Consider the following 22,744-nt stretch of genomic DNA (forward strand, 5'->3'; position numbering starts at 1 on the left):
AAATTATGTTAAATCTATAAGATGCGAGTCATTATTTACTTATAGTATTGAGAAAATGAAAGGGCCAGTTGTAAATGTAATCTTAGAGCTGGGGGCAGGGCTGGGGGAAATGATTGGAAGGAACAAGGCACAGTCTGATTAGCTAGGCAACTGGGACTCCCAGAGTGTCATGGGAAACACCCCCAGCTGTTGTATTTTCTTGTTGAGGCTGTCTAGACTGGGACTGATGCAACTGGGATATTCTCAGCACTGAGGAGATTTTGACTGCTCAGTTAAACTGATCCTGCAAATTTTGTCAGCAGTTCCCAGGAAAGCTGTGATAAAAAGACAGAAAGAAGTTTTACAGTGGATTTGTGATTGCAACACTTGGATGCTTGACAGAAAGTGACTAAATAAAATGTAATGATTTGTTTTTTTTTATACTATAAGATTGCTATACAACTTGAGTGAAAAACTGAAGTATGGTATAGTCACTGGGAAGGGTAACTGCACAAATAGATTTGTGGCGTGCTCAAAGCATAACTTAGTCACCTACTTGTATTTGATATTGCTGTTAATATTCAGGAACTTAAAAGTTGCAGCCCTGTAGTTTGCATACTTTTTTTTTCAGGTGTGGCTGCAGAGTTAAAACATCACTGTGATAGAGATGAGATTTGGACTAAACTAGAGGAATTTATTTGGTCAGAAGTTATTGATTTTGCAAGCTTTGGCAACATGCCAGATTATTTAATAAAAGTATTTAGAATTAATAGGCGTACTGCGGTGGTGGTGCTGCGGTAGCGTTGTCGCCTCATAGCAAGACGTTGTTCCGTTCAATTCTCAGCTAGAGCGTCTTCTGTGTGGAGGCATACGTGAATGGGGCGTGCCTTCATTGAAGGTTGTGCGTCAGGGCTGGTAACCCGGTACGTAAAAATCCACTACCAATCATTAGCGGACCGGAGTTCCGCTGTGGTGACCCCTGACCGGGAAAAGCCGAAAGACACAAACAAGATTTGTAATGCTACTAATACGGTTGCATTGATGTTCTATAGTACCTACATTTACAGCTAATGAGCAACACTGATATTTTGAATGTGTATACAAGTAAAAGACTTTCCGAGCATAGAATGTGTCCACAAAATGCTAACATCATTTCTGTAGTAACACTGTAGTGAGGAAGTTCAGGGGCAAGAGAACAACTTTGATACTGTTAGAATCTGAGGAGTATTGCATCATACTATTCGTTGTTTGAGAGAAAGAGTGTTTGAAAAATATTGCCTAGTAAAAAGTATAGCTCTCACCTTGGTGGAAACATTTGTAAATCTTTCTGAATTGTATGTACTTGATAATATTTGTGTGTTTGTGCTTAAATATATTGTTATGCTGGGGAAATGTGGAGAAAAAGAAGGCGGCTGATGAAAATAATTCAAGAAAGTAACGGAAAGAAAAAAAACTCCACACCTGGCTAGGAAGAGGAAGGAGTTGTAAAAAGAGTAATAAAGTGAAAAAGAGAAAATGATACCGACTATTAGAAATTGAAACTAGTATGCTATAATATCATAAGGATGACTGACCCCATTAAGCATTCTGAAAGACCCATGTACACCAAATGGAGTAGCTAAATTGGGATTTAAGGAATGAATCTATGCAATTTGAAAAGGGACTAAATGAAATTAGGTAATAACTGTAGCATCAAGATGATGCTTGTACAGACTGAGGATGAATTGACAAGGAGGTTTAATATGTGATGCTACAGAGTTACTGGTATGACAAAAGGATAACTGTAGTAAATGTGTACATACCCCCCAAGAAGAGAGCAAAGTGTGGCAAGGAAATTGTTGAGGGAGGTAATCTCTTTTCATTAAGGAGTACTTTGTATGGCAGGGGATTACAATATTATTACAGGTAAGTTAAATGTAAGTGCAGGACCAAGACAAAATGCAGCAAATGGTGAAGATTCTTCAGTTCTTTACTCAAGTATGTGTGTTGATGTATGAGGCAGAATTAACAGGTATGTACTCGGATTCTGTTGTATTCTGCCAGACATGAAACATGTTTGAAAATTGAGAAAATTTATGATATCCTTTCTTAGAGCACTGCTGCAGTATTCCACTACTGTTAGGTTATCTCACCAAGATAGCCCATCATATGGCCATTAGAGTACCAAGCCAAAACCTTTTGTACACTCATCCATCTGGCATAAGCCTGTGGGCATAGAGATACATAAGCGGATGTAGGAGCATAAGATCTTCTGACTATCTTGCCGCCAATCCGATCTCTGGAAATTCGCTCCCATTGATCTGCTCTCTGCATTGTTATTGGCTGCTACCATTGTCTACACTTATTCAGACAAGTGCCCCATTGGGGAAACTTCTTTTTCTTGTACTTTTCTTAAAATGATTTATTAATGTCAGCTAAGAGAGGGACGTGTGTGACTCTGGTAGGCAGATATGTTATAAAGACCTCCACTCCCAGTGTTTTTGTCTAGGGACTGAACAGGATTACAGTAACTGTCAGATCTGCCAATCATTTGTTCCTAAAGCCCTCTATACTCAACTTTCTTTGCTAAAGACATACTTAGAAATCCAACATCGGATGCCCCTCGTGCGAACCAAAATGGTAGAATCGTCGGCCTCTAACGTCTTGCTCACACCTAAAATGAAGTTTGAGAAAACTGAGGCTGAAGTTTTTGCTGCCCAGCCTGATTTGGAAGCACCCACTAAGATACAGTAAGAATGAGCATTACATCTGACTTGTTCTCAGGTATCCGTTACCGCAACCCTGCAGGAAGTCAGTATGGTGTCCGTTTCTTGCACGTCTGGGACAAGACCGCTCATACCGATATGGTTGAGGAGGAGGAACCAAGGGTGATCTTTCCAGAGAGACTGGAGGACATTCCTCATATTTTTTGTTATGGAAGAAGTGCCTCCCTTTGATCAAGGTCCATCAGGGTTTCAACCTGCCATGCTTCAGGGGGCTGATGTCACCCCTAAGGAAAAAAAAAACAGAAAAAAAAGTGTTTCTCCTGCTCAGATCGTTCAAGAAAATGAGTAGGTGGAATTCTCATAGAGCCTATACAAGGCCATTTTGCCTACGAAACCCCCTTAATTCATTTCTACTCATTCACTTCCTCACCTTCATCTGTTGAGGAGGAGGAGGAATTTGGTTCAGATGGAGATTGCTTTGCGTACTCATTGCAAATCCATTCTCTTGGTCGTCTTACTTCTTATGATGTAAGTACCTTGCCCCCTGACTCCCCCATTGAGGAAATTTCTTTTGGGGGAAACTGTAACTAGAATGATGAAACATTTTGATTGAGAATCCAAACAGGTGACTGAAGTGCAAAAAAGACATAATTTGTTGACATTAGGGACCAATATGCTTTCTCCTATTCCAACAGTCTTGGAGGCCTTCTTGGATGCTTTTGTATCCAGTTCTAATTCTCCTGATTCCTAATCTCCAGCTCCAAAGAAGCCTAATAGGCTTTATAAGGTACCTGGGGACCTTGACTTTCTCTACAAAAATCCTGTGGCAGATCCTTCTGTTTTTTTTTTTTTTTTTGTATTTCTACTGAAAAACTTACAAAGCTTCTGCAAGAGGTTAATGTTTTTGCCATCTGACAGAGGTAGTAGGGCCATGAACAGGTATAGTAAGAAGGTTTATATCTCTGGCACTCTTGCCTTTATGGTTTAAAATTACTAGACTCAAATGACAAAATATCTGTTTTCCAGTTTAGGGGACTCAAATAAGACCATGGCTAATGACATCAAGGCTTCTGACACTTAGCAACAAGTGATACCTGTGCTTGGACAAGCTATACAAGTTGCAAGGCATTCCATTAAATGCAACTATGATTCTGCATAGGCTTTTTCTAGGGCTACTGCTACAGGATCTCTTATTAGAAGATTTACTTGGATTCAGCTACAGTCCTTCCCTTCCTGAAGATTCCCCCTTCACAGAGAACTGTTATTTGGACCTTCTGCTCCAGAACTTTTCAAGACTTTGAAATAGGAAGGTAAAATATTGCAGAACTTTAAACAAATTTCTCCTGTCAGTACCTAGGTATCAAAGAAATCACCCAGATGAGTCATCTTCTTTTATCTCCAGGGATCAGGAAGCCCTCTCAGAAGGGCAGGAATAACCTAGGAAAAGATTTCATGACAAACCTATCAGGGATTCCAAATCTGGAAAACCTCCTTTTCCAGACACGTCAGCATCAAACTAACTGTCCACTGCCCTCCACTTCCTCCTTGGTCCAGGAATTCCCTTGTCAAAAAGACTATATTTATCCCTTGCAGCCTAGGAATTCAGCACTACAGACAAGTGGGTATCATCCATCTTTCAAGAGGATCACAAGATGTCATGGAGAGAATTTCCATCATTTAGGGGAATTCACCCCCACCCAAATCAGTTTCACCTCGTTCTTCATCTCTTACAGGGCCTCCTCAATCAGGGCACCATAGAACTGGTGCTCCACCATCAGTTAGGAAAATACTTTTATTCAAAACTTTTTCTGGTCCCCAGAAAAGAGGATAGTTGGAGGCTCATTCTGGAATTATCCCACTTCAACACATTTCTGGAGGTACCAGCTTTCAGGATACTCACTGCAAACTCTGCTTCCTTTTATCCTTCCTCAAGCCTTTCTAGTTTTCCTGGACTTGAAGGATGCATACCTGCATATCCCCATTCTGCAGCTGGGGTGAATGGCGGTATGCATACCTGGATATCCCCATTCACCCCATCTACAGAATATTCCTCAGGTTCTTTGCTTTGTCATTGTGCTTTCAGTGCTCTGCTTTACCCTTCAGTTTATCTACTGATCCCAGGGTTTTCACAAAGTGCCTCACCCTAACCATTGTCTTTTGCAATGTCCAGAGAATATACATTTTTCCATACCTATACATTTTTCCATACCTGGACGACCTTCTTATCCAGGTGTCTTCTCAGGACACCTTATGACTGTATCTCATTTTACCAGTCTCAGTTCTAGAAAGACTGGGGTTCACCCTTACTCTCCAGAAATCGTCTCTGTCACCTTCCCAGTATTTGGTGTTCTTAGGTTGCAGACTGGCTAACTGTCTGATGATGGCCTTTCTTCCCCAAGATAAAGTTCACTGCCTCTCCAACTCCTTCACTTTCTAAACCATGTTCAGTCTACTCTTGCAAGGAAAATTCTAAGAACCGTGTTGTACATGGCAGCAACCATTTCTGTGGAACCATTGGTCAAGCTGCACACCAGAAACAGATGAGAAGACAAGAAATGTGGGAAATGCGTAAATATAGTTGCAAGTATAGAAAACTCCTGGAAGAACCTTATGTTGATCAGAATCGAATGCAGGAATGGTTAAGGAGAGGCAAAGTTAAACCAAAAGATGAAAAGTTAATATTGGCCTCCCAAGATAGTGGGCTATGTACATTTAGGTTTACAAAGTCCATTGAACACGTGGGAGAAACAGACAAATGTAGGTTTTGTAAAACCGAATTGGAAACCATTCAGTTTTATCAAGGGCAGGTTGTGCTTATTTAAAACTCAGTGGACTTCTTCAAGCAGGTCACTAGAGCCATGGACTAGTGTAAAATGGTACATACTGTCTATTTTGATTTGGCAAAGGCATTTGGCACAGTACTTCACTCTGGTATTATAGACAAACTCACAAAATGAGACACAAATCTGTATGTTACCCAATGGGATAGTCATATGACTCACAGGACACGAAATTAGGGTGGGGGGCCTCTTACTAGTGGTATCCCACAAGGATCAGTACTTGAACCTGTCCTGTTTGGAATATACTTCTCTGAAGACAAGGCAAATGTAGAGGGCATTTGGCTGACCAAATTTGCTGATAACTGCAAACTGGGTGCGCAAACTGGGTGCAATCATTGAATCCCCCAAAGATGTAGATATTCTCCAGGAGGGTTTGACACAGACAAGTAACTGGTGCCAGAACCATGGCCTGAAAGTCTATGCAAAAATGCATAATTATACCCTTTGGGAAGACAACCACCCCTGCAAATTACAACATTGATAACACTCCCATAAGAGTAGACCCAGCGGTAAGGGACTCGGAAACTCAGATTGACAGCAACCTGAACTTTGATCACCATGTGTCCATGATAGTGAGAAACTCCTTCTATGTAGCAGAACCTACAAATAAGGGCATGGCAGCCAGATCTCTACTATACTCAGCCCTCATTAAACCAATAATCTACTGCATTACACCCTTTGGCGTGTATGTGACCAGGCATTTACAACAGCTAGAGTGGCCACCAAGGTTCCTCATTAAAAAAATACAAGTTGTAAATAATGTGTCCTCTGCAGACCATCTCAAAGTTTTGCCTCTTTACTCTGTCTCCTACAGACTACTGAGGAGTGATCTATGCCTAACCTGCAAGGCATTCTCCAGTCCAGTACCGATGGATCTGCACCACATTCACAAAACAAACAGCATTAGAATTACCCCATCTAATGATCTAAACCGACATAAACAAAGCATGTAGGAGGGACAGGTATGTGTCTCAGAGATTGCCCCTTCTCTGGAACAAACTCCCTATTCATCTGAAACAAAGCTCTTCTTTAAGCCTATTCAGATGCAGGTTGGACCAGTGGATGGGAAATTACATTCTAGCCAGTGAGCATTGATAATTTGGAAAATTTGGGCATTAATGGCTAAGCTTAAAAAGGTTGTAGGGCTGTTAACTTAGTAGCCTCCTATGATCTGGTCAGGTCATCAGATCAAAATGGGTCTGTTTGCATAAGGTGGTACTTAATGTAACTAAACAGAGCAGGATGTCCCACTGTTGTTCCAGAAGCTGAAAGAATTTCAGTACCCGTCAGGTTGTAAAATGAATAAAGCAAAAACTGTAAAGCATTAGTACTCAGTTGCTATCCTGCTCAAACTCCCTTTCTGTAGTGCAAGGTTATATTTACTAGTAGGGATAGAAAAATAAGGTATCTAGGGGTCTTCTTGACTAATTTCTGTATTGTTTTCAGATAGTCATGGGGATGTAAAACTAATCATTTTCAATAAATTTAATTTAAACAGTAGAATTTTATGGTGGTGGACCTGGGCCAGAAAGTACATGCTAAGATGTTTTTGGTTCCTTTGGATCTTTTTTATTCAAGTCAGTTTTTTCTAATTCCAAAGACAAGTTCATAATGGTAATAATGCAGGAATTTACATGGGAGGGTTTACATGTAAGAAATGCATGGGACAAATTAGTAATACCTGTTGAGTTAGGGGGAAATAAGTCATCCAAAGCTGCAAGACCAGTATAAGGCCATGCAGATAGTAATGGTTATACCTGATGCAGTGTGTGAAATTTAAAGCTACGTGGAAGAAGATGGCCCCAAGAGTACAGCAAGCTTGTGTTTATGACCCTATACAATAAATTACCATAAGATGTATTTGTTGAAAATATGAGCTAACTGGGGAAAACATGTTGGAAAAGGATCTAAATGGGATGAAAGCAAGAGATTCTCCCAATAGGCTTGGCACTAAGGCAAGGGAGGAATGTTAGAATAACACCAGACTGAAAGAAAAGAAATGTAGAACACTTATACTGGGATCAACATAGGGTAAAGGACACACACATTTCATGAGGTGAAACAAAGAAGATTGCAGTCCAATATAATGACAAGTTGATGTTTCTGGTCTACAAGCTGAGGTTTTGTAGATGATGACAAAAATTTAAAGGATTTTAGAAACATCAGGTATAGTGAAGTTTTTGATAGAGTCAAGAGCAGATTTAGCTAGCACAGAAAAGTTACTACATTGTAGAAAATAAATTAAGACGAAAGCAAAGAATAATCTGAGAAGCTAAAGAGGGACTGGAAGAGGATTTTTTTAACCTGCAATAGGAAAGTGTAGGAGTATCCTACCTAGATATGTTGCCAAATCAAGGAAATTCAGACTTTTTGCCTGGCAGTGCCTGCACAAGTATTTTATACACAAAACAGACAATTTAGGTGTACATGTGGTGAAATTGAGAATTGGGAACATGCTTTTTTGGACTTGTCTAGTTTAAGTAGACAAGTGAGTTTTAATTGTTTGGATGAAGTATGCATATTCCTAGTTAGTCATCTGTGTACTACAATTAAAATGCAAGCATAGATATGTATATACATGGAGGAATATATACACACACTCCTACTGTTAAGTAATGCTGAATGTTCTACAGAAATGTGTGCATTTTAACACACTGAATGAATGATACAGTGTGCATAATATGGTGATTACCTATTAAAATGTACATCAGTGTAAAATTATATGATTTTACTGTTAATTCGTGCTATCTGTATAAATTTATGTAATGAAATATATGTAATGTGGAGCTTTGCTTCCTGGACATCTATTGAAAAAGGGGCTTTGCTGAGTCGTACTTTCCTGGTAATCAAAAATAAGTAAATCTCATCAGGGGGATAGCCAACAAATGCGTCAGAGAGCTGGGAAATAGGAAATTATTAATTTAATATGATTTTGTTTATTCAAGGATAGTTTTTGTACTTAGTATGGTTAATATCAAAAAATTGTTAGCATCTGTAGGTATTGGGTTAATTGCATTCTGAGAAAAAATGTTTTATAATTAGTTGTTAAACAGTAGTCTTTGTTTTGGATTTTTGGATGCAAGTTTATTAAATAATCACCTGTAAAAAAGATATTATTACCCTTTGATCTGTCATCTACTTCATGTATCTTCTGTGTCTCATACCTCTTTTCATTCATCTCAGATCTGTGAGTATCTGAGTCTTCCCTTCCTGGCCAGTTTGCTGTTGTGGGTCCTGTCCTGTAAGGATCTCACAACAGATCACTTCACATCTTATAACATTTATGAGGTTATCAGTACCCCTATGGCCAAGACAGATTTGGTGCTTTCCCCGGTAGCTATCTTAGGTCCCCCAAATTCTTCATACTCTTTGCTGGAGTCTTTTTATGAATTGCACCCTGTATCACTCCAGGCCATGAATTTTGAATCTGCATGCTTGGCTTCTGAAGACTTTGCAGTAGCCAGATTTAGGACATCAGTGCAAGTGTCATAAGTTCTCTTAGTGACAAGAACAAATTCTAACAAGGTATCTTAATCCGCTAAGTGGAGTTCACAGTCTGTGCAGGACTCCTTTTCTTGTCATTCTGATGTTATTTTTGATTACCAGTTGTCTTCTTTAGATACGAAGTTGTGGTATTCCTTTGTCAGCCAAAGTTTAGTTTTCAACTTTCCATCACCTGCTGAACAACAAATCAGATGTTTTCAAAATATTTTGGGGGTTTAATTAATTTGAAATCTCACATTACCATTTTGGGATTTGAATTTACTGTTAGGATGTTTGACGCATCTTTATTTCAGCCATTGACTTTGGAGTTCGTGTGGGTTTCATGAAGTACCTTGATCTTGGTGGCTTAGTGAAGATCATTTATGGGAAGAATCTTTTTTCTGGTCATTCACAAATTAGGGGATCTGATGTTGTCAATTTTCATTCATTCCTCAACATATGGGTTTGGATCCGATTCTCGGATCTGTCTCAGCCACTGTTTCTCAGCTTGTGGATATACTACAAGCTCTCAAAATCCTCCCTTACCCATAGTGCTGTAGCCCCCCTCATTTTCCAGATCTCGTTTGCTGCCATTGTGTACAGACGTGGTAGCTGCAGCTCTCGGGCAGGAGTTTAAGGAACTTACTTTCTTCCTATTACCACAAGTTTTCATCGTTATCCTCACTTTATCTAGTAGTAGTAATATTATACCTTTCTTCTTACCGTTGGTAGATTTTCATTGCCATTGTTGGTATTCTTCCAATCTGAAGTAGTTAACTTCATTTGATCAGCAACCTTTGGGTATCGGATCCGACCTGAATCCTGAATCCGAGCCGGCAGCTTTCCAAGCTAAAGATCTGAGTTCTCAGCTCCTCCCCTTACCCGTAATACCCTGCTACCTCCTTCCAGTCCCCAGATCTCATTTGCCACGGCTTCTTGAAGCATAAGGGACGAGCTCTTGGCGTTTTAGGTGAGAGGAATTTGGGAGATTTTCTGCTAAATTTATAGCGCTTTTTGTGTGTGAGTGTGTGTTGTTGACCCTTAGTTATGTTAAATTATTTTTTGATTCTTTTTAGTGGTAATTTAGTGTTTTCCCTTCCCCTTACTGTGTGTGTGTTAGGGTGTGTGCTTGAGTGTTATGGCCGAGGGCCCTAAGGCCATTTTTTCAAAAAGCGCTGAGTGTGGTCATAAGCTGTCCCCAGCGGATGGCCACACTCAGTGCGTTCTCTGCCTGGGGGTAGCCCACTTAACATCGGGCTGCCAGATTTGCGCGGCCTTTAACCCCCAGGCTCTGAGGGACAGGAGGAACAAGCTAATCTTGGTGGGACTCTTGCCCACGGATTCTTCTTCCTCCTCTCCCTCAGTGGCGCCAGTCGCGGTTGCGACTGTCCAGCCTTCAGCTCCCCCTTCCCTGGCTGGGACTCAACCTCCCGCTGTTTCCCAGGGAGAGGGGGACTCTTCTAAGAAAGAGAAGAGGCATAGAGAAGGGAAAAAGAGAGAGATGGGCACAAGAGTCACAAGCGGTGGGCCGAATCAGCCCCTTCAGCCCCGCCGGCTAAACTGATTTGTTCCCCCGTGAGGGTTTCCAGGTCTTCTCCCTCTCGGCTTCATTCCCCACGCTTCTCTCCGGAGCTGGAGGAGGAGTCCCGGTCACCTTCGAGGTCGTCTAGGCGGCCTTCCCGGCCTGCCTCTGCAACTTCTTCTAGGTCTACTAGGAGTCTTTCCGACGCAGATATGGACCGGATGATACGTCGATTCCTGCAGGCCAAGATGCAGATGAGAGTACTCCTGCCTCTACCCCCTGGGGGGGAGCTCGGCCCCTTTCTTTGCACCCATCGCTCCTTCTCCGATCCACTGTCGGGTTTCGGAGCCGTCGGATCTGAGTCGTCTCGGAGCCGGGGAGTCGGCACCAATAGTAGTTGCTACTTCAACGCCAGCCTTATCCTCGAGTTTATCGGGTCATCTTTCAGACCTGAGCTCTCTGGGCCGAGAGCCGAGCTTCGGATCTGCAGGGGTGAGTGTGTCTTTGGCTCCATTGCTGTCGGAGCACACTTCTCTTTCGGGTCCGATCGCATCAGCTCCGGTGCCGATCCTCACATCGGAGCTGAGGGGACTACTCTCGGAGCCCAGGGAGAGTGGTTCACCTTCGGCCTTCGACGTGGTGGAGAGGGTGCTGTCGAGGAGTTCGAAGTTCCCTCTCCGTGCTATGGATCCACCCTTCATTCCCTCGCATATGGGCCTGTCTTCCATCGTCCGGCCCCAGGGACAGCCTGCGTCTGCACCCCAGTTAGTTCCCACAGAGGAACATGACCCCGTTGGTGAGCCCTCCTCGGACAGTCCCACCGAGGAGGTCCCTCACAAACGAAAGTGTAAGAGGAGGCACTTGGACTCCCCCGAGTCCCTCATGGAGGACACGGACTTAGAGGAAGGGGAAGGTTCCCCCAGGTCACTCCCCGAGGACGTCTCCTTTGGAGACATTATGGAGATGCTGCGCATTAGAGGGGGGTGGTCAGCCCAGAAACCTTCCTCACATGAGTCTGTGTTTCTGGAGGCGTTTGACGCAGGCCCGTCTACCTCTTGGGTGTGTCCCCCAGCCGACCCCCTGGTAGACCTGATTACTAAAAGGGCTTGGAAGGAGCCGGACACTGCGGAGCCAATCCCTAAGAGACCGGATAAAGTCCTTAGTCCCCTCTCAGACAAGCCGGTGTGGAATAAAGGTTCCCCAGTAGATGCCATGGTGGTGGCGGCTGCCACCAAGAAGGAACTGGCACAAGAAAGTTCCTCGGTCCATCCTCCTGATAAGGAGTCTCGGACGATGGACCGCATTGGAAAGCGGATGTTTGCTTCAGCCACCTTTTCCATAAGGGCGCTGAATTACTTGACACACATCATTAGGCTTCAGCGGGATCTGATAAAAGAGTTCGCTGAGTCTCCCCCAGAGTCCATGGCGGCCGAGGACAAACAAACCTTCTCAGCTCGCATGGCCACTCTAAAGTCGATATCTAACACTTCTGTGCGGCTTCTCATCCACGCCACGGAAGGGGCGGCTAGAGCCAGTGGAGCAGGGGTCTCCTTGCGGCGCCACACCTGGCTCCATCTTTGTGACTTTGTGGAACCCTTCAAGGCGTCCTTTGCAAACGCTCCCTTTGACGGTTCTACGCTGTTCAGCAAAACCGTCCGCGACACGCTACTCCAGTGCGAAAAAGACAGGAAGATGCTGTCTGCCGTCAGAATCCGCTTCTCAGCTCCTCAAAGGTCCTTCTCAAGGAACCAGAGAAGACAAAAGAAGATGTGGTTCTGGAAGTCTCAGCAGTCCCGTCCCACTCCGGTCCCTTCGTCCTTCAGAGGCAGGGGAGGACAAGGTGGGCGCCGCCCAGAGACAGAGGGGGGCCGAAGAATTTCGTGTCGAGAGAACCCTTCTCTGACCCACCCGCGCAGCAGCCCTGAGGGGGTTGCCCGACTGCCCCTCTCTGGAGGCAGTTGGGGGGCGTTTTTTGGAGCATCTAGCAAGTTGGGAGTCCATTACTACAGATCGCTGGGTGCTCCGAATAATATCCAGGGGTTACTCTATCCCCTTCATGAATCTTCCCCGCTAGGGAAGCGCCTCCCTGATGTCCCACCCAATCAGAGGGAGGCTGCGGCTTCAGAAATAAAGAAATTACTAGAAAAAAGGGCCATCCAGCACGTCTCCCCAGAGCAGTCCAGGTCGGGCAATTACTCCAGGCTCTTTTTGGTGCCAAAAAAGATGAGAGACTTGAGGCCAATTCTCGACCTGTCAACTTTGAACCTGTTCATTGCCAAAGAGAAATTCCGGATGGTCACTCTACAATGTATTCTCTCCCTTCTGCAGGAGAACGACTGGATGTGCTCCATAGACTTCAAGGATGCGTACTACCACATTCTCATGGACAGGCGATCCAGGAGGTTTCTCCGCTTTCGGCTGGGGGCCAGTCATTATCAGTTCAGGGTCCTCCTGTTCGGCCTCACCACAGTTCCCAGGGTGTTCACCAAGGTCATGGCAGTTGTGGCGGCCCAACTGAGACTTCAGGGAATTCAGGTCTTTCCGTACCTGGACGACTGGCTCCTCACCGCCCCCACCAGGCATCTACTCTGTTTTGCCAGGGATTATTCTTTACTCTTGGCCCATCACCTAGGCATTACCATAAATTTCAGGAAGTCGTCTCTTCATCCTGTTCAGGTTCTAGATTTCATAGGGGCCAGGATAGACACACTTCAGTCCAAGGCCTTTCTGACAGCGGACAGGCTACGCACCTTGTCACTTCATGTAATAGCGTTTCTACAGTCCCCAGCCCCACCCGCGGAATTAGTCCTGAGAGCCCTAGGATCCATGGTGGCAACCATCAGCCTTTCACCTCTTGCCCGTCTGCACATGAGAGGCCTTCAATGGACCTTTCAGGTCCAATCGTCCCTCCTCCTACATCCATTGGCTTAACTGATTCCCCTAAGCAGGGTTTGCAGGGACTCCCTCCTTTGGTGGCTTCATTCCCGAGAGCTTCAGGAAGGGAGACCGTCATGCCTCAACCCCAAGCCACGGTGACCACGGACGCTTCTCGCCTCGGGTGGGGGGGGTCATTGCATGGGCAGAACCATCCAAGGCACGTGGACCCCTATAGAGACCATTCTGCATATTAGTGTTCTGGAGATGAGGGCAGTGCTTTTAGCGTTGCAAGCCCTTCAGGACCTTCTTCCTGCAGGGACTATTGCAATCCAGACAGACAACATGGCGGTGGTCTGGTATATCAACAAACAGGGAGGAACCAGGTCTTACCCTCTTTGTCGAGAGGCCATGAGAGTTTGGGAATGGGTGATTTCCACCAACCATTTTCTGATAGCAACGCACATTCCGGGTCGATCCAACATTCTAGCGGACAAGCTGAGTCGTTCTATCCTTACACCTTACGAGTCGTCTCTGAACCCCTTAGTAGCAAAACAGATCTTCCTCAGATGGGGTCAGCCTTGCTGGGATCTCTTCGCGAATCCGTCAAATGCAAAGTGCGGCAAATTTTTCGCTCTAATTCCCCCACCGGGGGAGAGCCCCAGAGACGCTCTAGTTTATGCTTGGCCACCCGGTCTTCTTTATGCTTATCCTCCTCTCCCGCTAATGACGAAATTTCTGCAGAAAGCACGTCGTTTGGGGAGCAAAATAATCCTCATAGCCCCATTCTGGCCTCGTCAGATCTGGTTCCCGTATCTGCGGTCTCACATCATAGCTCTTCCTTGGGTCTTAGATCCCATTCCGGATCTGATTTTTCATCCTTCGGGATTGCAATCTCTGAATCTGGAAGACTTCAAGCTCACGGCTTGGTTGATCCAGTTCCATTGGTGGCTAGGACTCCCGGTATCTCGTCTCCCATAAAATCTATCCTGGTAGCGGCACACAAGCCCTCTACCAGGAAGATCTACAAGAGTAAATGGAAGCGTTGTCCCATCTGGGACAAACATAGGGATTTGGATCCTTTTACGGCTCCTATTCCAGCAGTTCTTGAATTTCTGTCCCACATTTTTCATCAAGGGGCCAGTTCTTCTACTGTGAAGGTTATGATGGCGGCTATTTCTCATTTCCACATTGGGGACAACCTTGGACCCTTGGCTTCCTCTAAGATATGCAAAACCTTCTTGAAAGGCACTTTTCTGTTAAGACCTCCTGTCAGGAATGCGGTTCCTCCTGCTCCATGGGACTTAATTTAGTTCTTCAGGCTCTAACTGGCCCACCTTTTGAACCTGCAGCTTCTGTTGACTTAAAATTCTTATCTTGGAAAACTGCCTTCTTGATTGCAATTACTTCAGCTAGAAGGGTATCTGAACTTCAAGCCCTTTGTACAAAACCCCTGTATCTCGTCTTCCATAAGGACAGAGTATCTCTCAGGACTAATCCTTCATTCTTGCCTAAAGTGGCCTCCGAGGCCAATATCAATCAAGCCTTCAATTTGCTTGTTTTCTTCCCCAACTTTCAAAACAAAGGGGAATACAGACTGCACTTGTTAGATGTGCATAGACAGTTGCGATTTTATTTGCACAGGACGGCTGCTTCTCGCAAATCAGAGCAACTTTTCATTTCCTTCGTTAAGCCGTCCTTAGGCAAACCAGTTACGAAAGCTACCTTAGCTAGATGGATATCCCACTGCATCTTACATGCGTATAAAGCTTCCAGTCGGCCAGAACCCTTGGGGGTTCATGCTCACTCTGCCCATTCTATGGCTACCTGTGCAGCAGTTTGGTCAAGAGTTCCCTTAGATGGCATCCGTTCAGCGGCTACTTGGGCCTCTTCTCATACCTTCATTTCACACTACAAGCTGGATCTGATATCCAGAGGGAGGGCAGCCTTTGGCTCCGCAGTGCTCCGGAGTATTCTTCCTTGAGGACCTCCCAGGTTTTTTGGTAGCTGGGGACTCTGTCCCACAGGTTGCTGATCAAATGAAGTTAACTACTTCAGATAAAAAAGTTATGTACGCACCATAACGTTCCATCTGAGTAGGTAACTTCCTTTGTCAGCAACCAACCCCCCTCCTTCCCCCTAACCTGTTTCGTGGTCATAGTCATGACAGAATGTCATCCTTCTGTTACGCATCAGGTTAGCGTTTCTCTTTTCGAGTATGTTTGGCTGTTGTTGCTTGATAAATTGGCAAACTCGATCTGAGAACTGGAGGGAGGTAGCAGGGTATTATGGGTAAGGGGGAGGAGCTGAGAGCTTGGATCTTTAGCTTGGAAAGCTGCCGGCTCGGATCCAGGTCGGATCCGATACCCACAGGTTGCTGACAAATGAAGTTACCTACTCAGATGTAATGTTATGGTGAGTACATAACTTCTTTTTACTGCTTGTTGGTAATTTCTTAAATACCATTGTTGGTACTCACTTTCCCTCCTTTCTGTAAAAAAATAATACAAAAAAAGGGTAGTTTATTTCTATTTTTTCAACCTATTTGCTTTAACTTTCCTCTTTCTATTGCCATATAAAAGTGAGATTGTTTCTACAGGTTGTTTGATGTGATAAAATGGCAAATAAACCATCTGGGTTTAAGAAATGTAGTAAATGCAAGCATAAAATTCCGTTATCTGATGCCATGACCTCTATGTTTATTGTTTGGGACCTGAGCGTTTGCAGTCTTTATGCTCTGTCTCTAAGGCCTTGAACCCTAGAGCATTGATAGACCGAAAAAAATAAATTAATTCTCAAGGGGCTTCTCCCGTCTGTCTTTGGAAAAATCACTTGTTGGAGCTCAGCCCTCCAAATCTGAGAGAAAGGAAGCCAGAAAGAGACTTTCCGAGCAACCCAGCTCCTCTCAATCCTCTTTGGATCCAACTTCGGAGCTGCACAAGAAGACCTGAAAAACTTTGGCTCCTAAACACAAGCCTTTAGATGTGACTTCTTTAGACACCAGATCTTTATCTTTGGATACAACTCATCTTGAGTCTAAACAGTTACCTAGGACTTAGGTACGCATCTTCCCTGGATCCAGTGCCCTCTCTGCTGCCATCCCCTTCCTGGAAAGATGTCGTTCACTTTCCATGCCCCTCTTCCCATTCATCCAGACGTCTCACAGAAGCCAATGTGGACAAAATAATGAGGATGTTTATCCGGACACAAATTCAGATGGGAGTTCTCCTGGCTGCTACCCCTACAGGTCCAGAGACCTTCACTAGTACAACCCCAACAGTTCTGGCTCCTTCTCCGATCCATCCCTCAGTTTCAGAACCCTTGGATTCGAGGCTCCCTGTGCCATCTGTTTCAGATCCGAAGATGCCTCTGTTGTTGGATCCAGTGTCTTCTCTGAGTGCTCTGGCTTCAAGCGTGTTGGAGCCAGATGACTCTTGGACTCAAAATTTCATTGTCGGATCCGAGGGGTTGGGGTCGACTCTGAAGTTGTCAGAGCTCTCTCTGCCCCTTGGAGCCTCAGCATAGGTTCCAGTTCCTGCCTCAGGTTTGTAGGGAGCCTTCCATCCAGAAGCATGCCTTTGTGGTAGTAGAGAGTATTCTCTTCTAGAGGTCAGATGACTCCCCCCACCCCCTTAGATCTTCCCTCTGGATCTCAGATGTCATTTTGTTGTGAGAGTCAACATTCTACTCCACAGGTACAGTCCACCCAAAGTCTCCAGGTTACCCCACAGGGAATAATTTTTTCTTCCAATACTTCTCTGGAACATCCCACCAAAGAGGTCCCTAGGAAGACAAAGTGCAAGAGGAGGCACTTGGACTCCCCCAGGAGTACATCACAGAGGGTACCGATTTCGATGAAGGAGTAGGGTCCCCAAGATCACCACCTGATGATGTCTCATTCAGAAACATTCTAGAGATCCTAAAACAAAGGGGTGGTTGGTCTACTGATAACCCTTCTCAAGAGGAATTGGTATTCTTGGAGGCATTTGTTACTGGCTCATCTACTTCCTGGGTGACTCCACCTGCTGATGAGCTCATTGATTTGATCTCTCAGCTGGAAGGGAAGGAACCTGATTTTGTTGAGCCAATCCCCAAGAGACCAGATAGGATCCTGGCACCATTGAAGGAAAGGGAATTCTGGAAGTAAGGCGTACCAATGAATACTATGGTCATGGTAGCAGTACCAGGAAAGAACTCGCAGAACAGAGTTCCTCTGTTCATCCCCCTAACATGAAGTCTAGGGCTCTGGACAGATTTGGGAAGTGTGTGCATGCCTTGGCGACTTTTGCACTCAGGTCTCTGAATTACTTGACACACTTCACCAGATTAGAGGGATCTGATCAAGGAACTTTCAGAATCTTTCTCAGGGACTAGTACTTTTGAGGCAGAGTCTTCTGTTGCTTCACAGTTGGCAACTCTTCAATCTATTTCAAACTCATCGATTAGGCTCATTTCACATGTAGCTGAAGGAACTTCAAAAGCAGCAGGTTCAGGCATTTCCATCAGGAGGCATGCCTGGATGCATCTGTGTGATTTTGCAGAGCCCTTCAAGTCATCCTTCATCAGTGCTCCTTTTGATGGAAGTTCATTATTCAGCCCCAAGATGAAAGACACACACTCCAAGTGTGAGCAAATGGCAAGACCCTGTCTGCAGTGGGCATAACTTTTTCAACACCTCAAAGAACCTTTTCCATGAAACATTGAGGTGGTAAGAAAATGTGGTTCAGGCAGAAGGGGGAACTCAAATGGGAGACACCATCCACATGGCAGAGGAGCCCTGCAGAACCAGGGGTCCAGAGATTCTTTCTCTGAACTATCGTATCAGCGCGCCTGAAAGAGGCCTGATTGCCCACCTCTGGAGACGGTTGGTGGTCGCTTATCCCTACACTAGAGAGCCTGGCTGGACATTGCAAAAAATACTTGGGTGCATAGGATTATTTCCAGAGGTTGTATCATTCTTTTTTCTCTATCCCCTCTGTTACAAAACAAAACCCGATGCTCAACTCAGAGGAAAACAGCAGCTCTGCAAATACAAAAGCTGTTAGAAAAAGAGTCATCCAAGAGGTCCTCCCAGACCAAAAAGGATCTGGAACTTACTTGAGATTCTTTTTAGTGCCAAAGAAAACGAAACTGGAGACCAGTTTTGAATCTCAGTATTCTGAACAAGTCAGTTCCACATACCAAGTTCTGGATGGTCACGGTTCAGTCCATTTTGCCCTTCCCACACAAGGATGACTAGATGTGCTCAGTAGATATCCAGGATGTGTACTATCACATAAAAGTGAACAGGCAGTCCAGAAGATATCTGCACTTACAGCTGGGAGCCAGCCACTATCAATTCAGAGGGCTGCCCTTTGCTCTCACCACAGCCTCCAGGATGTTCACCAAATGAATGGCAGTAGTAGCAGCAGCTCACTTGAGACTGCAGAGATTCTGTGTGTTTCCGTATCTAGAAAACTGGCTCGTAACTGCTTCGACCAAGCGTCTTCTCATAGCAGCATAAGACTGTACTCCAGATTTGTTCCAGTCTAGGTGTTACAATCAACCACAACAAATCTCAGCTTCAGCCATCTCAGTCGTTAGAATTGTTAGGGTTCAAACTATTAATTTTCAAGTCAAGAGAGTAATCCAAAACTCATTCCTGTCAGCCCAACAGATATTACAGACCCTAGGATCGATGTTCACAACAATAGTTCTAGTTCCACTAGCAAGATACCATATGACAGTTCGCCAATGGTCATTAGCAACCCAGTGATCAAAATCAGTATAACTCAGGTCTGCAAAAAGTACCTTTGATGATGTATTCACTCATATCAAATATTGTAAGGTCATCTATTCATCCTCCCTCAGCCCAAGGCCATAGTGACCACTGACACTTCCCAGGTCGAGGGGGGGGACATTTCTTGGGGAAGGCTGTTCAAGGTATGTAGTCCCTCGAAGAGGCCAACTTGCATATCAGTGTACTGGAAATGAGAGCAATACTCCTAGAGTTGCAGGTGTTCCAAGACACACTCTCTTCCAGAACTATTGCAATTCAGAATGACAATACGTCTGTAGTGTGGTACATCAACACACAAGGCGGAACCAGATGTTACCCATTGTGTTGAGAAGCTGAGAGTGTGGCAATGGGTGATCTCTTCAAATCGATTTCTGGTAACAATACACATACCGGGGAAATCCAGCATGATGGCAGACAAGTTGAGCAGGTTCATACTACTACCTCATGAGTGGTCTCTCAACAAAGAAGTGGTGGAAATGATGTTCCGGCAGTGGGGCCAGCCATGCTGTGCCCTATTTGCATCTCCCCCCTGAACAACAAGTGCAGCAGGTTCTTTGCCCTAATCCCACCTCAGGGGGAGTCACTGAGAGACATTCTCCTTCACGATTGGCCCCCAAGTCTCCTCTGTTTTCCCCCAAAACCCCTTAATCCCCAAAGTTCTATAGAAAGTATCCCGACTGAAGTGCAAAGTCATCCTCATTGCCCTTTACTGGCCTTGACACATTTGGTTTCCCTTCCTCTGGCTTCATCTAGTATACCTGCCTTGGATTCTGGATCCACTTCCAGACCTCCTGTCTTACCTGATGGACATGACTCACCCGGACATCTTTGGCATAAAGTTGACCGCATGGTTTCTCTAATTCTGTTGATAGCCAGACAACCCATGCTGTCTTCCTCGGTGCACCACATTCTTTTGTCATTCCACAAAACTTCCATTAGGAAAATTACCAGAGCAAATGGAAAAGATTTGTCCTTTGGTCACAACAGCAAGACATGGACCACTTTTCAGCACTAGTACCTAAAATTCTTGAATTCCTGCTTTCTGTTTTTAAGGAAGGGATTAGTCCCTCTGCGGTTAAGGTTCTTTTCGCTGCAATCTCCATTTTCCATATTTGAGTTGATAATTTTACATTGGCTTCTTAACGTCTTTGTAAGACATTTATAAAAGAAACCTTTCTACTCAAACCACCCTTCAAGGATCCTACTCCACAGTGGGATCTGAATTTAATGTTACAGGCCCTACCTCAGAGACCCTGTGAACCGGATGCGAAATGTGAATTCTGATATCTGACTTGGAAAACTATATTTCTGATAGCCATAACATCAGCCGGAAGAGTTTCAAAGCTTCAAGCTTTATCTTCTAAGTCTCCCTATTTCATTTTTCATAAGGATAGGGTATCCTTAAGAACCAGTCCTTCCTTTCTTCCTAAGGTGATGCCAGGATCTAACATTAATTAAACTATTAACCTCCCTGTATTCTTTCCAAATTTTTCAAAGAAAGGTGAATACATTTTGCAGTTATTAGATGTTCGCAGACAATTATGTTTCTATCTACACAGATTGGAGAAATTTAGGAAATCACATCAGTTTTTTTTGTATCCTTTTCAGAAACCAGATTGACTCCATCAGTTTCAAAAGTAACTTTATCAAAATGGGTGACTGTTGCATTTCCTTTATCTATATAAAGTTTGGTTTGGTCTTGTCAAAGTCTTTAAGAGCCCATTCAACCAAGTCCATGGCAACTTCATCAGCTTTTTATCCAAGTCTTCCCTAGACGACATTTGTGCAGTTGTAACTCAGGCTAATTCTCACACCTTTATTACTCATTGCAAATTGGATCTGGTCTTGAGGGGAGAAGAGTAGCCTTTGGCTCAGCAGTACCCAGGAATATCCTTCCTTAGAATCCACCCAGGATTCAGGTAGCTGAAGACTCTGTCCCTTATGCTGAGGAATGAATGAAAATTGATAACATCAGATAAAGAAGTTATGTACTCACCATAACGTTTTATCTGTGCTGTCCGTTTTCATTCTTCTTCAGTTCCCCTCCCTTGAGCTGCCTACCCTGTTTCTTTTTTATGTCTTCTGGAACAGTGGGACAGTATTATAGGAACCAAGTTCCTTCTATTTGAGCTCCAGATAGTGACTTTCCATAGTAAAACTAAAATTTCATTACATCATACAATAAGGAGCTGCAAGCAAGATCTGGAGAATGAGGGGACTACAGCATTATGGTTAAGGGAGGAGCTCAGGAGCTTGTAGTATCCATGATCTGTGAAACAGTGGCCGAGTCGGATCTAAGTATCAGATCCAAACCCATATGTTGAAGAATGAAAATGAACAACGCAGGTGGAATGTTATGGTGAGTACATAACTTCATTTTTCCTTGCTTTCACTAAAGGTGGTGTCAGAGTCTACACTGAATCAAGCCATACATCTTCCACCACTTTTTTCTGGACAGATTAGAGAAGGAGCTGTCTAACAGAGTAAATGTGAAAGCTGTTAGGCACGTTTCATTTCTTTCTGTTTCATTCTGCCTTTATATGCAAGATTAAGCAGAAAATTTTCCTCTTCAGTAAGGGATGTCAGAGAAATCCTAATAGCAAACCAACCATGTCTGCTTGGTTAAACAGCTGTATCAAGCAGTGGTGTTTATTAGTGGTGAAGTGTTTATTTGATTCTGTCTGCACTCATTCAGTTAGAGCAGTAGCTTCTTCTGCTGCTTGCTTCAGAGGTTTATTCATCCAGGATAAGTGATTTGTTGCACCGGATAATTTATACCTTTATTTATCATTCTAGTCTGGTCTTTTGGTGCATCTTTAGAGAGAGGTTTTGAAGGCAAGCTATTTGTGGATTTCATTAAGTAAGCCCCCACCTTCATCTTATGGTTTAACATCCCATGTCAACATGTCATGCTAAATATGACCTCTGAAAGACATAAAAGTTACAGTGCATTTGCTGTAACTATAGATTTTCTATCACTTCTCGTTTAGCAGAGCTTAAGTCATCCCTGCACTTCCCACCAGTGGGAGGACTGTTATTGATGCACTCCCTAAGGGAGGCATGGTCCAAAAAGGGAGTTGCTTTCAGATATAAAAAACTTAGTGTGGTGGGTGGTGAAAGAGAAGTGGGTAGGTCTTAAGAACCCCCCCCCCCCCCAGCCGGAAGCACAGATGAGCCAAGCCAACAGGGCACCCTCAAAATTCACAACTGGTTCCAGCAAGAATGAAGCAAATGGGGGGGTCATTGGGTACTGAGGCCTGGGCTGGTACCAGTGAGGTCTGAGAGAATATTTAGGGGGAAAAGGAGGAGCATTGGGTCATCTGCCTGGCAAGTTAATTGTTAAGTATGTCATATATACAGGCTAGTAGCACCCGGGTACTGTCCTCCCAAATTCCCCAGAAGTCTAATACATTCTACAAGTACGCATCCAAGAAGATAGACGTGTGATCCTGGTCAGGCATCCTAGAGTGGATTTCTATGTGGGGTCATCAGTCCAGTGTAGGTCCCAGAGTTCCTTGTTGGGACAAGTGATGGAGAAGCATTTAGCACTGCCTGATTCTGG

The 22,744-nt window shown here is 44.2% G+C and overlaps 1 protein-coding gene across 5 annotated transcripts in view; it reads left to right on the plus strand.

Moving 5' to 3' along the window:
* Window positions 1-22,744, plus strand: part of STAT3 (signal transducer and activator of transcription 3) — a 1,961,792-nt gene that overhangs the window by 1,807,322 nt on the left and 131,726 nt on the right. The gene's annotated exons all lie outside the window — the stretch shown is intronic.

Source organism: Protopterus annectens, chromosome 13.part0 (assembly GCF_019279795.1).
Source record: "Protopterus annectens isolate FY-2018-M chromosome 13.part0, PAN1.0, whole genome shotgun sequence".
Classification (NCBI taxonomy): Eukaryota; Metazoa; Chordata; order Ceratodontiformes; family Protopteridae; genus Protopterus; species Protopterus annectens.